The sequence below is a fragment of the Engystomops pustulosus genome, chromosome 1 (genome assembly GCF_040894005.1).
Source record: "Engystomops pustulosus chromosome 1, aEngPut4.maternal, whole genome shotgun sequence".
In the NCBI taxonomy this organism is placed as follows: domain Eukaryota; kingdom Metazoa; phylum Chordata; class Amphibia; order Anura; family Leptodactylidae; genus Engystomops; species Engystomops pustulosus.
The window spans coordinates 215,296,576-215,311,184 of record NC_092411.1 but is presented as its reverse complement, the minus strand read 5'-3'; positions in this window follow the sequence as shown (position 1 = coordinate 215,311,184).

Below are 14,609 nucleotides of genomic sequence, written 5' to 3'. Positions count from 1 at the left end.
TATAAACGAATGTTTAACAACTTTAGCCAGTAATAAAGATAAATGGCAATGCCATTCTTCAATATAGGATAACCCATCATAAACCATGAGAGAAAAAACATTTGCTTCTGTTTTGGCAATGTAATAACATAATTGCTACTGAGAAGTGATTATGAAGCATCAATTCAGAAAATGGACTTGCTGTGCCACAAAACAGGGGGAAGAAACGATCTCGGCACTTATCCGCACCTTCAGAAAGCGTGGCTTGATAAAATCTTCTTTATTTTTACCCGTTATGTTTCAATAGAGCACAAATCAAAAGAGAACAACACTGGGACAAACGCGTTTTGGCTGTTACGCCTTATTCATGGTCGCTTTCTGAATGTCGTTTCTTCCCCTTGTTCTGTGATGTATCAATACCTTTGCATGGATTTGCAAGCACCTGCATGCAATCGAAGGCTACAGAGCGGCTAGAAGGGTGAGCTGGATTTGCACATAGTGCGGTATTTATTTTTTTTTATACTGTTCCACAAGGTCATCTCATGGATCTTGAAATCAACCCCAAAAAAACCCTGTACAAGAATTAGGTCTTCACTAAAAAGCACAGTAAGGCCTCTGTGGTGGCACCTAGCAATGTAACAAAGCAAAATACAATCATAGACAGGCATAGGATATTGAATAACTAATCAGATCCGCTAGGGTTAATATATACTGATCATTAAAGCCTGATAATAGCTATTCTGTTAAAATAAAAATAATTCTCTCATTTGGTGAAAACCTTAATGTGAAAAAAGTCCAAATTTCTGAATATTTTATTTTTTTTTTTCATTTATTTACCCATAAAGATTGGGGAAAAACAAAAAATTGTAATTTTCCCAAATGGTATCAAAGAAAACCATTCATCCCGTAACAAAGACAGCATCTTAGATGGACATATTAAAGGAAATACAGGTGTTGCACTATTGTAACAAATGGGTACTAAAACATTCAAAAACCTATAAAAATTATGTTAAATTATTATTTATAGAGACCCATTGAAGTGTGTGTGTAATATATATATATATATATATATATATATAATTTTTTTTTTTTTTTTTTTATCTATGCATTTAAAAGATGCATGAAGTATTTTCACATAAACCATATGAGCCCCCCTTCTTCTGATGTGTGATGTTTTCCACATATATGTGCAGCAAGCTATAGGCCAATTTAAAAGATATATGCATTTTATTTATCTTTGATTGACATAGGGCTCTTTCACATTGGTATTTTGGTTTTTCACAACTGGTTCGGTGATTTCCACGGATGCCTCAAACACTGTTTTTAATGGGTGTTTTTTGTGGGAAAAGCTGCAGGTGTAGTCTTTGATTCTGTTTCTAGGCATTGAAGTATGATGAAACCTTCTCGTGTTTAGTGCAATAAACCGGAAATTAAGAGAAATGATCCTTTAGCGAAACCTGAAGCTATCTGCAGGTGTAGCCAAATGTTAAACACGCCTCCTGAGGAAGCAATTGGCGAAACGCGTGTCGGGGCGAGGGGCGGACGGCAGCCATAGCAGCAAGGTAACAACCAGTCTAATACTGACTATAGAAAGAAATCATTTGGATTAAGAAATAGAGATGTTGATATGAGTACTGGCATATAAGGATATTAGCAACATATAATACTGGTCTGCTACAATTGGGTTGCCCGGCTCCACCTTTTCTTGGGATCATTTTACATTTTTGTAAAAACTTTGTCAATGTATGTTCTTTGTTTTAATATTAATGCAATAAAAAGTAATCCTTTTAATATATGATCTATGAGTTCCCCTTTTTGTAGGGTGTTTGATTTAAGTTAGGGGGAAGTCATCCTAGCTCTGGTTAAGGACGTATTTTGGGTTATACTACACTTCTACTGTTTTACTCTGCAGATTTTCCAAACCACAAATTCAATATTTGGGTGGGGTCCCTAAGGCTGCATTCACATGCTGAATTTGTGTTGCATTTTGAACATGGAAATGGAGAAGCTTATATTGCCAATTTTGGGATCCTTAAATCCATTTTGTCTGGGAACTGTAGCTTGACAAATAAATCTATAAAGGTACTTTATTAAAAAGTAGAACAATGCGCTGTGCTCCCTTCAATAATTTTTTTTTTGTTTAAATCCTCGCTCCCACTGTGGGCTAAAACTTCTACTGAAGTGAGATTACATAAGGAACAGGGAGGAGTAGTACTGAGGAGATAGTCCAACCAGAACCTTCCTAGCTCATTAGCATAATTTAGCAAGTTAATTTTTCAAGGAAGGTAGCCATAGATATCTAATATAAGAAGATTTTCACAGTCACAGTGCCTGGATATATGAGTAGGTGGTCCTGGTTTATCCTGATGGATTTTGATGGTATGTTCCTTTACGTCCTTTATGTCAGACATGGTAAGATTATGACTATTAACCGTTGGAGGCATCATTTCTACAGCAGCGTTAGAATTTTGCATTAGCAAGGGAGCACAACATAAAAACTTGTGACTCATCCTTTTGAAAGTTTGTCACTGAAAGCCTGAATAATCCACTTTCTATTTTATACAGGGGATCTGTGTAGGTGGACCTCTTACCAGAAATCTAACCCCCATAGCCTTTTACACATTTGCAGAATTGATGACTTAGAGGAAAATTGTCATTAGAGAGTGAACTGTTAGTGTGAATGAAGGTTATTCCAGGAGGTATTACATCTAGCTCTATTGCACACAGTGGGATGCATCGCTCCAAAACAATCACCATCATTGACGTTTATTACAGGATAATGATACGGCCATGTAACGTCAAATGTTAAATGATGCATTTTAGTACCAAATATAATTCATTACGTGTTTCTCCTCCCCTGGGTCCAAATATAATGTGCAGACAAAAACATCCTGAGGCGTGTTGCCACTTATGAGCTGTTTTTCCTGCCTCATTAAAATGCAGTTCTCCAGAGACATTGCGCTATTTGAGGACTACCACAAGCTGTCACATCTATTCTGGCTTAAGCCCCTGAGAGGAAAGTGACACATAATTGTTGACTTTTATTTTCACCATTTATTGTCAGTATTAAGCAGCAAATCGGTTTATTAATGCTCATGAATTTAAAGACCATACAGAGACCAGAATTTCTGGTGGTCAGACTTTTACAAAAAATTTCTTTAGCTGGATGGAGAACCTTGTGCAAGTCTTGATGAAGTGCATACCTAGATGTGTCCAGGTCTTCACCTGCATGCTTTGTAAACTTTCAACGCTAGGTTCACAAAATTGCCAACTATTGATGTGGAATTTCTTTATTCCAATATCCTGCATGAAGATGGCATTTCAGGTAAAAAGGTCTTAAATACTGTGTTTGCGTTTCTAGGGATTTTGGGCAAGAAATATGCAAATAGGTTTTCCAAAGTAAAGAAAAACCTGTACCTTAATGCTACCTTAAGCATGTACTGCGTGAGTGTATCTAAACCTGGCTGGGTCAGTCAAAAATCTGATTTATTTTGCAGCCACTGCTTTGTCATTTTAGTTGTGTGCTTAAGGTCATTCTTTTGTTGGAAGGTGAACCTTCGGCCCAGTCTCTGTACTTGGCCGCATTCATTTTGCATCTGATAAACACTGTTGGGGCTGTATTTGGCAGGTGATGAGCAATGCCTGGTTTACTCCACATATACCGCTTAAAATTAACACCAAAAAGTACAGCGAATCTTATTTTTTATAGTCCGTAGTCTCAAAGCCTGGGAGTCCTTTCATTTCATATTTTGAGAACTACATGCAGAATTTCCTATGTCTTGCACTAAGGCCATAAAGCCCTGACTGGTGGAGGCTGCAGTGATAGTTGACTTGGAACTTTCTCTCATCTCTCTACTGCATCTCTGGAGCTCAGCCACAGTGATCTTGGGGTTCTTCTTTACCTTTCTCATCAAGCCTCTTCTACCGCAATTGCTTAGCTTGGCTGGACTAGGCATTATGCGGCTCAAATTAGGGGGTGTTCTGGCGCTCAGTCGGACCGTTCACCAGATTCATCATGCAAAGTCCGACAGAAATGTGTTGCACGCCCTATGTTAAAGGTGCACCAAAAAAAAGTTTTGCACTCTGTCAGAGCAGTGCAGGGAGTGCCAGATTCATGAAGAACGTCCGCCAGAAATCCTAAATCTGGCACACCATGCACTATACACAGGCAAACTGCATTTAGTGCAGTTTGCCCTGTTCTTTGTAAATGTGCCCCATTGTGTTTTCTATGTGTTATCTAGTAATTTAAGAACTTCTAAACAAATTATCATCATTCTTCTTGCTCAACATATCCCAAGATGAGCAGTGATAAAAGGTTATGGTTTTGGTAAACAAAACAAACTTTTTTGTTGTAATATGAATGGCTTGATATATGTAAAATTGATAAATAACATTGCCGTAAAATATTTCAGATTTAATCAGCAAAAATGTGTGTACAAAAAATATAACAAACAATATACTATATTTCCATTGCGTCCCCCATGACGGCCCCACTTGGAGGATGACCCCTTGACCTCTGTAGGGACAGGAAGCAGAGAAGTTAAATACCCACCCCCTGCATCTACACTCCAGTGTCTTCCTGTCCCTACACAGGGCAGGTTGTAGAGAAAATCTCTCCACTGATCCTTCCATCCAAGAGGGACAGTGAGAGGGGAGCATAGCATGTGTGGCGCGGGGATCCTCCTCTTACCCCTCCGGTCCAGGACAGCGATTGGTGCATACGACCCTTCCCTTGTCTGCATTTTGGGCCGGTAGTTCCGGCTCTGTCCGCGACCCCGTGAGGTTAACGACACCTGGACTTCAACAAAATGGCGGCGGCGTGCTTGACGCGGCCGCCAGTGACAACTTCTGGTGGTGCACCGGAAGTGAGGTAATCGGGTGCAGAGTCCGGAAACAGGCGCGTGGAGCGGTAAGATTTAAATGTAGCGGGGACGCACAGTGATCTGAGATCTAATGCATTCGGTGAACTCAGCGTTTGTGATCCTTAGCTGTGGTAAGGTATCTATACAATGGCGCTCCCTGTACAATGAATTGTGATGGCTAGTTTGGTTAAAGCAACGCTGCATATCTTCCAGGCTTAACATATCGGGCCATCTTTATTGCCTTACATCACGAGGTTGTGTGCCAAAAGCAAGTATGTATCATATACCTCCTGCGTATATATATATATCAGATATTGGACACATGCTATATATGTGTGTGTATACATAGGTGCTGTGTATAACCATTGGCAGTATTGAATCCTGCACCATGGAGGCTGTGTCTATAGATCCCCCGTCTATAGCTCCTGTGAGTGGTTTCGAGGGGTCTGTGTTACTGTGGGTTGTATCCTAACATACACAAGTACTTATGTTACTATTTAATAGTAATGCTATTCTCCTTCTCTGTTGGTAGGAACCGAAAGAGAAGGAGAAACATAGAGAACCGAAGGATTTGCCTCCAAAAGATGCAGGAAAAAGAAAAGTTACCTCCCGCCGATGCAATATGTGCTTTAACAAGTTATCTAATGACTATAAGAAAGCCATCTGCAAAGACTGTATTGATAGCCTCTTAAAAGAGGAGAAAACATAATTTATGGATGAAATGAGAACCTTTATTAAGGGGCAGGTTCAATGTTCATTAGTCTCATCTTTAGCTAATCTTTTGCCTCAGGAGCCTTTATCAAAAAGGCAAAGGGTAGAATGCCAATCAGAGTCTGAAGCTGAGTCAGTTGATGATTCAGTCAAGGATTTGTTAGATTTAGACTCTATTCCATCCACATCTGCTGTTAAGATGGAATCGAGATATTTGTTCATGTCGGAAGACCTAGAACCACTATTGAAAGCCATGAGAGACACGCTTAAGATTGAAGAAATAGAAGAGCCAAAATTGATCCAGGACGAGCTTTTTGGGATTCTTAAACAAAAAAGAGACGGGTCTTTCCGATCAATAAAACCCTGAAGGATCTAATCCTTGAGGAATGGAGAGATCCAGAAAACAGAATATCTCTATCAAGAGAGTTTAAAAATCGTCTGTCCTTTGATGAGGAGGAATCAAAAATCTGGAATTCCTTTCCAAAAGTGGATATACCAGTAACAAAGATTGCAAAAAAGACCGATCTTCCCTTTGAAGATGCTATCCAACTAAAGGATCCCATGGACCGAAAAGCAGATAGTCTGCTGAAGAAAACATGGGAATCGGCCATGTGGCATCTGAAGTCTAATATCGCCACAACCTCGGTGTCTCGTACTCTGCTTTTCTGGTTGTCTGAACTAGAAAACCATATTAAGGATGGTACTCCAAGAGAAATTCTCCTAGAAACCATGCCCATACTAAAGTCAGCAGCTGTCTTTGTCGCGGACACCTCAGCAGAGGGTATAAGATTCAGCGCAAAAGAAGGGGCACTTTCCAATTCAGCAAGAAGAACGCTCTGGCTAAGACAGTGGACAGGAGATTTCAGATCCAAATTTAAATTATGTGGCCTTCCCTTTCCAGGAGAGTACCTCTTTGGACATGAGTTGGACGCCATCCTTGAAAAGGCAGCTGATAGGAAAAAAGGCTTTCCTGAAGCAAAAGTGGGTCAGAAGAAACAGCCCTTTTGGGACCCGAAAGAGAAGAAATTCCCTTACAGAGGGAAAGGAAAGCAGGGGAAATGGAGTTACCCCAAAGGTGGGAGAGGAAGGGGCTTCCTCCTTAGCTCCAGCAACACCACCCCATCATTCAGAAAATGAAGCCAGAGTGGGGGGAAGACTCTTAAAGGTTTACCAGCAATGGACAAACATCACACGGAACCCCTGGATTCTAACACTGTTAGAAGACGGTTACAGGCTGGAGATAACGTCTCTTCCTCCCCCAAAATTTTTTCTTACCAGACAGCCATCACCAGAATTTACCCTTCAGCTGTGGACAGAAATACAGAAATTACTAGACCTAGATGTCATCATTCCTGTTCCAGTCTCGCAGATAGGAGAAGGTAATTACTCTCCATTATTCTTAATAAAAAAAACCAACGGTTCTTTCAGGATGATATGCAACCTGAAAGGTCTAAATCAGTACATCCTATACAGGAAATTCAAAATGGAGACTGTAAGTTCAGCAATTACACAGATTCCTCTGGGGGCATTCATGTGTACGATCGACTTACAGGATGCCTATTATCACGTACCAATATACAAAACATCCCAGAAGTTCCTCAGAATTGCGGTTCTCAACCCAGAAGGTCGGATACACCACTTCCAGTACAAGGCACTGCCCTTCGGAATATCATCAGCTCCGAGGACGTTTTCAAAAATTATTATCGAAGTGGTGGCCTTCTTAAGAACAAGGAAGATAGTCATAATTCTGTATTTAGACGATCTGTTGATTATAGCAGGATCCGAACAGGAGCTAATCCGACACAGGGGTTTTACGATTACCATCCTCAGCCAACTAGGCTGGATCATAAATTGGAAAAAGTCAAACCTGGAACCCAGCAGGATCACTACATTTTTGGGCGTCACTCTGAACTCATCACTCCAAATGTCCTTCCTCCCACAGGAGAAAAGGTTGAAAATTGTTCAGGAAGTGGAATTATTGCAGAAGAAACATGATTGTTCCATAAGAAATGTAATGAGGCTATTAGGACAACTGACAGCATGTATCCAAGCAGTGCAGTGGAGTCAAGCCCATACTTGCAGGTTACAAAATTTGGTCTTATCCATGTGGGACAAGAACCCAGCTCATGACTGGAAAATAGAAATCCCTGCAGAGATCAAAGACGCTTTAGTATGGTGGACACATCAGGAGTACCTGGAGAAAGGGGTAACCTGGCATCCACGGCCTCTGTTATCACTCCAGATGGACGCAAGTTTGACTGGATGGGGAGCAAACATAGAGGGATCCCTTGCCCAAGGAAAATGGCCCCTATCCATTCAGAATCGATCTTCAAATTATCGAGAGTTGAGAGCTGTATGGGAAGCCCTAAAAATCAGCGGAGATCTGATAAAATCTCGCCATGTAAAAATATATTCAGACAACGTCACCACAGTGGCCTATCTACGCCACCAAGGAGGCACCAAGAATACTGAACTTCTTCTCCTATCGGAGAAAATCTTCAGTTGGGCAGAAGACAACGTATTATCTCTATCCGCAGTCCACCTGAAGGGAGAAGAAAATGCAATAGCAGACTACCTCAGCAGGAAACATATCAACAACGAGTGGTGCCTAAACAACGAGGTTTTCGAACATCTAACCCAAAAATGGGGAGTACCAGAAATAGATCTGTTTGCAACCCGTGCAAACTCAAAGACAAAATTTTTCTTCTCTCTAGTCTAGACGGTTCAACCCCAATGAACCAACTAGATGCCTTCAGACATCCCTGGAATGCAGCACTAATGTATGCTTTTCCACCAATTCCGGTAATTCCAAAAGTGGTACAGAAGATCCAAAGAGAGAGAGGAAAAGTAATTCTAGTGGTACCCTTCTGGCCAAAGAAGGTATGGTTTCCATCCCTCAGGAGGTTAGCCCTGGAAGAACCGGTTCACCTTCCTCCTCGTACAGATCTATTATTCCAAGGACCAGTACATCACCCAAATCCCCAGGCTCTCCAGTTGTCAGCTTGGATCCTGACGGGGAATTGCTAAGAATCAAAGGCATTTGAATAACCCGCATTTGGAATAAATTTGTTTCATTTTGTGGACCTAAGGTTCCTAACCAGAGCTCTCCCAATATCTCCCAGGTTTTTGATTTTCTCCAGGCAGGTTTCAACAAAGGCCTAAAAACCAGCTCCCTGAAGGTCCAGATATCCGCATTGAGTGCATTTTTTGATAGTCCTCTGGCAGAGCATCAATGGGTAAGGAAGGTTTATAAAAGCTACTTCTAGACTTAAACCTACCATAAAAATAGCTGTCCCAAACTGGGACTTATCTATTGTCTTAAATTATCTAACTGGTCCTCCATTGACTCAAAAAATATTAGAGAATTAACATTAAAGTTGACCTTTCTTATCGCCATAACATTAACGCTTGATAACAGTTTTATCCCAAAGGTTTCCTCAAGTTTCCATCTAAGCCAGGAGATTATTCTGCCTACATTTTGTCGAAATCCGAAATCAACAAAAGAAAGTGAATGGCACTCTCTTGATGTCAGGAGAATTCTTCTCTTTTACCTGGAAGCAACACAACCATGGCGAAAAGATTCAAACATCCTTCTGCAGTTCAGCGGAAAGAAGAAAGGGATAAAAGCTTCAAAATCCACTCTAGCAAGGTAAATCAAGACTGTTATTAAAAATGCTTACTCAGCCCAGAATGTCAATACCTGGGACAATTGGAGCACATTCTACACGTGCCATGGCAACCTCGTGGGCTGAGAAAAGAGGGGCCTCCATAAATGAAATTTGTAGGGCCGCTACATGGTCTAGCCAGTTGACGTTCGTAAAACACTATAGGTTAGACCTGCACGAATGAGTTAGCTTTTGGTAGAAAAGTACTACAAGCTGTTGTCCCTTCCTGAAATATAATTTGTTATGTCTCCAAGTGGGGCCGTAATTCGGTTTCCATTAGTCCACCATGACGGCCCATATATATTCCCACCCATGTATATTGTTTCTGTACTTCACGGATTAATTGTGTGCGATTTAAACATGCAATAAAATGAGTTGCATCCGCTGCCGGTGTAGTTATTTGGTAGTCACTGGAGTGTAGATGAAGGACCCACCCCCTCTACATTTAACTTCTCTGCTTCCTGTCCCTACAGAGGTCAAGGGGTCATCCTCCAAGTGGGGCCGTCATGGTGGACTAATGGAAACCGAATTAACGGTGAGAATAATTCCCATTATATATATATATATATATATATATATATATATATATATATATATATATACATAGAACAGTTCTTTAGCGGCACTGCATCAATCAAACAAAAATAGTTGATGCACGCTCCACAGGACCAGTCACGTCCCCCAGCAGCAAATGCAAAAATTTTAAAATGAACGGCACTCCAATAGTAGTGGAATAACTCAAGTGGTGTTTATTCCCAAACAGCTTTGGGAATAAACAGTTATTCCACTACTATTGGAGTGCCGTTCATTTTTAAATTATTTATATACATATACATATTTAACCTATATCAAACTTTATTAACATTAGAACACATAGACAGTAGTAAATTATTGTTTTAATTATCTGTAAATATACAGTTTGTTGCTGTTCTTATCCTTATGAGGCTTTAGTGCTTCTGGATAAGTTCATTCCCTGTGACTAAACATCCTTTCAAAGGAAAAGGAGCTTGTCAGTGCAATGTGGGACATTAAACCATCCAAGGGGCCTTATACATTAGTGAATTATTAGCTAAATTGCCCTACATAAACTTGGTCTAGGAACAGAAAAAAAACAAATAAAAACAAAGCAAAGGTGTATACCAGAACTAGGTGCAGAATCAGATTGATGCCATTCTGCTACTGGTTTTTAGCTGGTGTAATTCATCATGGCTTTAAGTTCAATTGTGGAACCTTGGTTGCATGCATATTGAAATCAATCTCAGTAAATCACGGCATAGATGCCTGGAGCTCAGTGGACTTATCTCTAGGTAAGGATAAAGGTTTTCTTTTTAGTGTGGCCTTGGAGAGTGACAATATAGACCTATTTGGGACACTCAGCCACTGGTCCATATTCCTCACAGGTTATCCTTTAAAGGGAAGCTATCACCAGGGACCTCATTTTCACTAAAGTCCGGTTACAGAAACCCATTACAGCTGCATTGCAAATATGCTTTTCTGCTTTCTGTAAGCATTTGCATTACAATACAATTGTGTGTTAGAACTTACCTTGCACCCTGACATAATCATCTGTGTAGTCCCAGGGGGTTGGCTTTGGTTTGATGCATTTCTAAAAACATGTGACTTGTCTGTGCTGCAGACTGCTCAGCTTTTGGCTCCCAACTTTGTGCTCCTGTACATCTCCTCCCTCTTGCTCCTTCACAGAGCTTACAGCCTGGTGAGATGACATCAGTGGGGAATGGAGAAGTTGTACAGGAGCACGAAGGTGGGGGCCAAGAGCAATGCATGCAAAACAAAGCCCACCCCTAGGACTACACAAAGGATGCTGTCATGGTGCAAGGTAAGTTATAACACACAATTATATTTTAATGCAAATGCTTAGAGAAGACAGGAAGGCAGATGTGCACTGCAGCTGTAATGGGCTTTTGCAACCTGTCTTTAGTGAAAATGAGGTCCCAGGTGAAAGGTTCCCTTTGAGACCATCAATAAAAAATAAATGATGGTTTGCATCATTTGAAAAATAGAAGAATAAAAGAATATAAATAGAGGTAGATAAATGACCACTTTACTTCTTGATTTTTATAATGTGTGTTTAAGTGTGGGCAGGATATTAGGTATTTTACCAATATACATCTATTAATATTTCTGCACCCCTTTATTGATATGTAAAGTGAAGCTCCCAGGGTCAGATATGTCTTTTCCCCTCATCCACTAATGCACATGTTTCTGCTGTTAATTACTCGTGCCTCTCGTGTGACACCATCTTCCTCTCTAGCGTGGAAGAGGGAGGTATCTATCGTGCCCTGTTGTCTGCCGCTCCGGGCTGTAAATTATTCACACCAAGAAGCGTGAATAATTAGCAGCCCAGAGCGTCAGACTACGCGACTGACACGATAGTTACCTCCCTCTCCAACGCTGGAGTTGGATGTGACTTCATGAGAAATGTGTAAACAACTAACAGCCCGGATCCCCAGATATCGCGCCCAATGCAATAGATACCCCCCTCTCCCATGCTGGAGTGGGAGATGCGTGAAAAATTAACAGCCTGGGACCACCATATAAGGCGCCCGGCGCTCAGTAGCTGCTGTCAAGCTTAATTAAGACTAGCGCCAGGAGTCTGGAGAAGAAGGCGATTAGCAAGTATGTTTAATTTAACTTCACTACCACGTAGTGGTAGATTTCCTTTAAAGGAAAAATTCCTTTGTTTCTCCATGTCAATATGGAATATTGAGGTATATTACACTGTCTTCCAAATTCTTATGCAAATAATATTTTCTCATATTTTCCAAAATTACCTTTATGAATTGCAGTCATTGTAATTTTCCAGTCATCAACTATTCAACTTTAATTTAAATATTTTTGAACAAACTGCCTATGATAACAGTATATTTTTTTTTAAACATAAACACTCAAAATGCATTAAGAACAAAAAAATTGTCATTTGTGACATTATAAGTTATTACAAACTGTAATAAGTAAAAAATGTATTCTAGGTGATGTTACATTTGCACATAGGACCGCTTGTTCCAAAGGAGCTTCTGAACTCTCTCGTCCATTGAATTTGTCAGTTTTTGGATGGTTTCTGCTTCAATTGTTTTGCAGAATGCCCTCCCAGAGCTGTTGTTTAGATGTGTACTGCCTCCCGCCATCATAGACACTCCTTTTGATGATGCTCCAGAGGTTCTCAATGGGGTTGATGTCAGGGGAGCATGGGGGCCACACCATAAGTTTATCCCCTTTTATGCCCAAAGCAGCCAGAGATGCAGATGTGTTTTTTGCAGCATGAGACGGTGCATTATTATGCATGAAAATGATCTTGCTGTGGAATGCACGGTTCTTCTTCTTGAATCATGGCAGGAATGGCTGTTTGAAAAACTCCACATACATCATGGAGTTCATCTTTACCCCTTTAGGGAACCTAAGGGGCCCAACAATCTCACTCCCCATGATTTCAGCTCAAAACATTGCTCCACCTCCCCCTTGTTGGTGCCGTAGCCGTGTTTGCATGGGGTGTCCACAAACCAGCCATCCTCCACTCCATCTGAACCAGCGTTGCACGGAACTCATCGGTGAGCAAAACAGTTTTGAAGTCACTCTTTGTGTATTGTTTGGCCCACTGGAGCCATTTCTGCTTGTGTGCAGTGGATAGAGGAGATCGATAGGATGGCTTACGCAAACTTCTAAAGGACCCTGCATCTTGTTGTTTGGGGGACAATGGAGACACCAGCAGCTTCAAAAACTTGTCTGCTGCTATGACAAGGCATTTTTGCATCTGCTCTTTTTACCTGACGTAATTGCCTGTTGGAAAGAGTCCTCAATTTTCTCTTATCAGCAGGCACACGTGTGTGCTGTGAATCAGCTACCTACTTCTTGATACTTCTTGATGATCATGAGGAAGTGTCTTGGCAATGTTGATTGTAGTCATGCCTTGACCTAAACACTCCACAATTTGTTGCTTCTCAGCAGCCGACAAGTCCTTTTTCTTTCCCATTTTGGGTGAAAATGTTGGCTGCTTAATAATGTGGGACATACTTCTTTAGCAGTTTTGCCTTTAATTGGACACACCTGCCAAACTAATTAGCACAGGTGTCTGCAATTGCTTTCAGTGATATAAAGAGCCCTGACACACATCACCATCAATGAGTATAACTGACAAACAAAAAGATTCTTACCTTATCACTCCTAAAAACTTTTTGAATAATAATTTGGAACACCGTGTACTGTATATCACAACAAAAGTAAATGGGCACGGTTTCTACTCTATGTTGTAGATATAGACATGAGCATAGACATAGACATGATATAGACATGAGCATAAATAATTGAATTTACTAATTTATCATCAAAAAAGGGTTGCTTTATGTATTTACGGTAAAATGGATAATAAATAAAACCCCTCACCATGCAAATGCTGTCCAGTTTCCAGAGCTGCCCTGAGAACATGTGAATACTGTGTGTAAACCCACTGTAACCACAATTGCCTACAAATACCTGGAAACTCATGTATAGAGGAAGCTTAAACAAGATCACAGTAAAGAATCTGTTTCCACTAATCTCTAAATAGTTTAACAAGATCCAATGTGCCAAAATATTTGACACATTATGGGGCACATTTACTAAAGTCCTTGCAGCAGTTTTCTGGCACTGTTTTTATTAAATGTGCCCCTATATCTCCAAGATGCTTATAACTGGATCCATATCGGTGAGGGTAATAAATGGACAACTGTGCTTAATACCTATAATGAAGAATACAAGAGTTGTAACTTTACAATATATAAAATTATTATTGATGAATTATAGAGCTACAAAAATAATTCACTGTAAAATAAAATATGACAATACATTTCATACCAGTATATTCCATTTATGCGGCATCTTTCTTAAGATAGTAGTAAGCTAAAAGGGAATATAATAGTGTGGATATTATATACGCAGCATTTAATACTAATACATCCTTATGACGGAGGTAAATCACACATTTTCCATGAGCATTTTCTGTTGACACACCATCGATCCACCGCACAAAACATTCTTCCATCCCTTTGTATGTATGCATCTTGTCTTTTTGTTTCTAAATAGGAAAGTACCTGTAATTTTGAAGTTTCATTCACTTTCAAGACCTTTGAAAGCCAAATAACTAAACATTAGTCACAGTTAAAAAATGATTAAAATCCATATATTATACAGTAAGGTTCTGGTAATTATATCGACTACATAGCGTTTATTAGAAATGCCCCATCTGTACTTTATGTTGTGTGATTATCACTTATTATCAGAAAGTATGATTCTTTTATTTATAGCATGGCTGGAGAACACGTCTACTGGTACCATGTAGGGATTGAAAAGGAAGATACAAAGGTATTATTTCACCACTTATACTGAATAATGTGTCTGC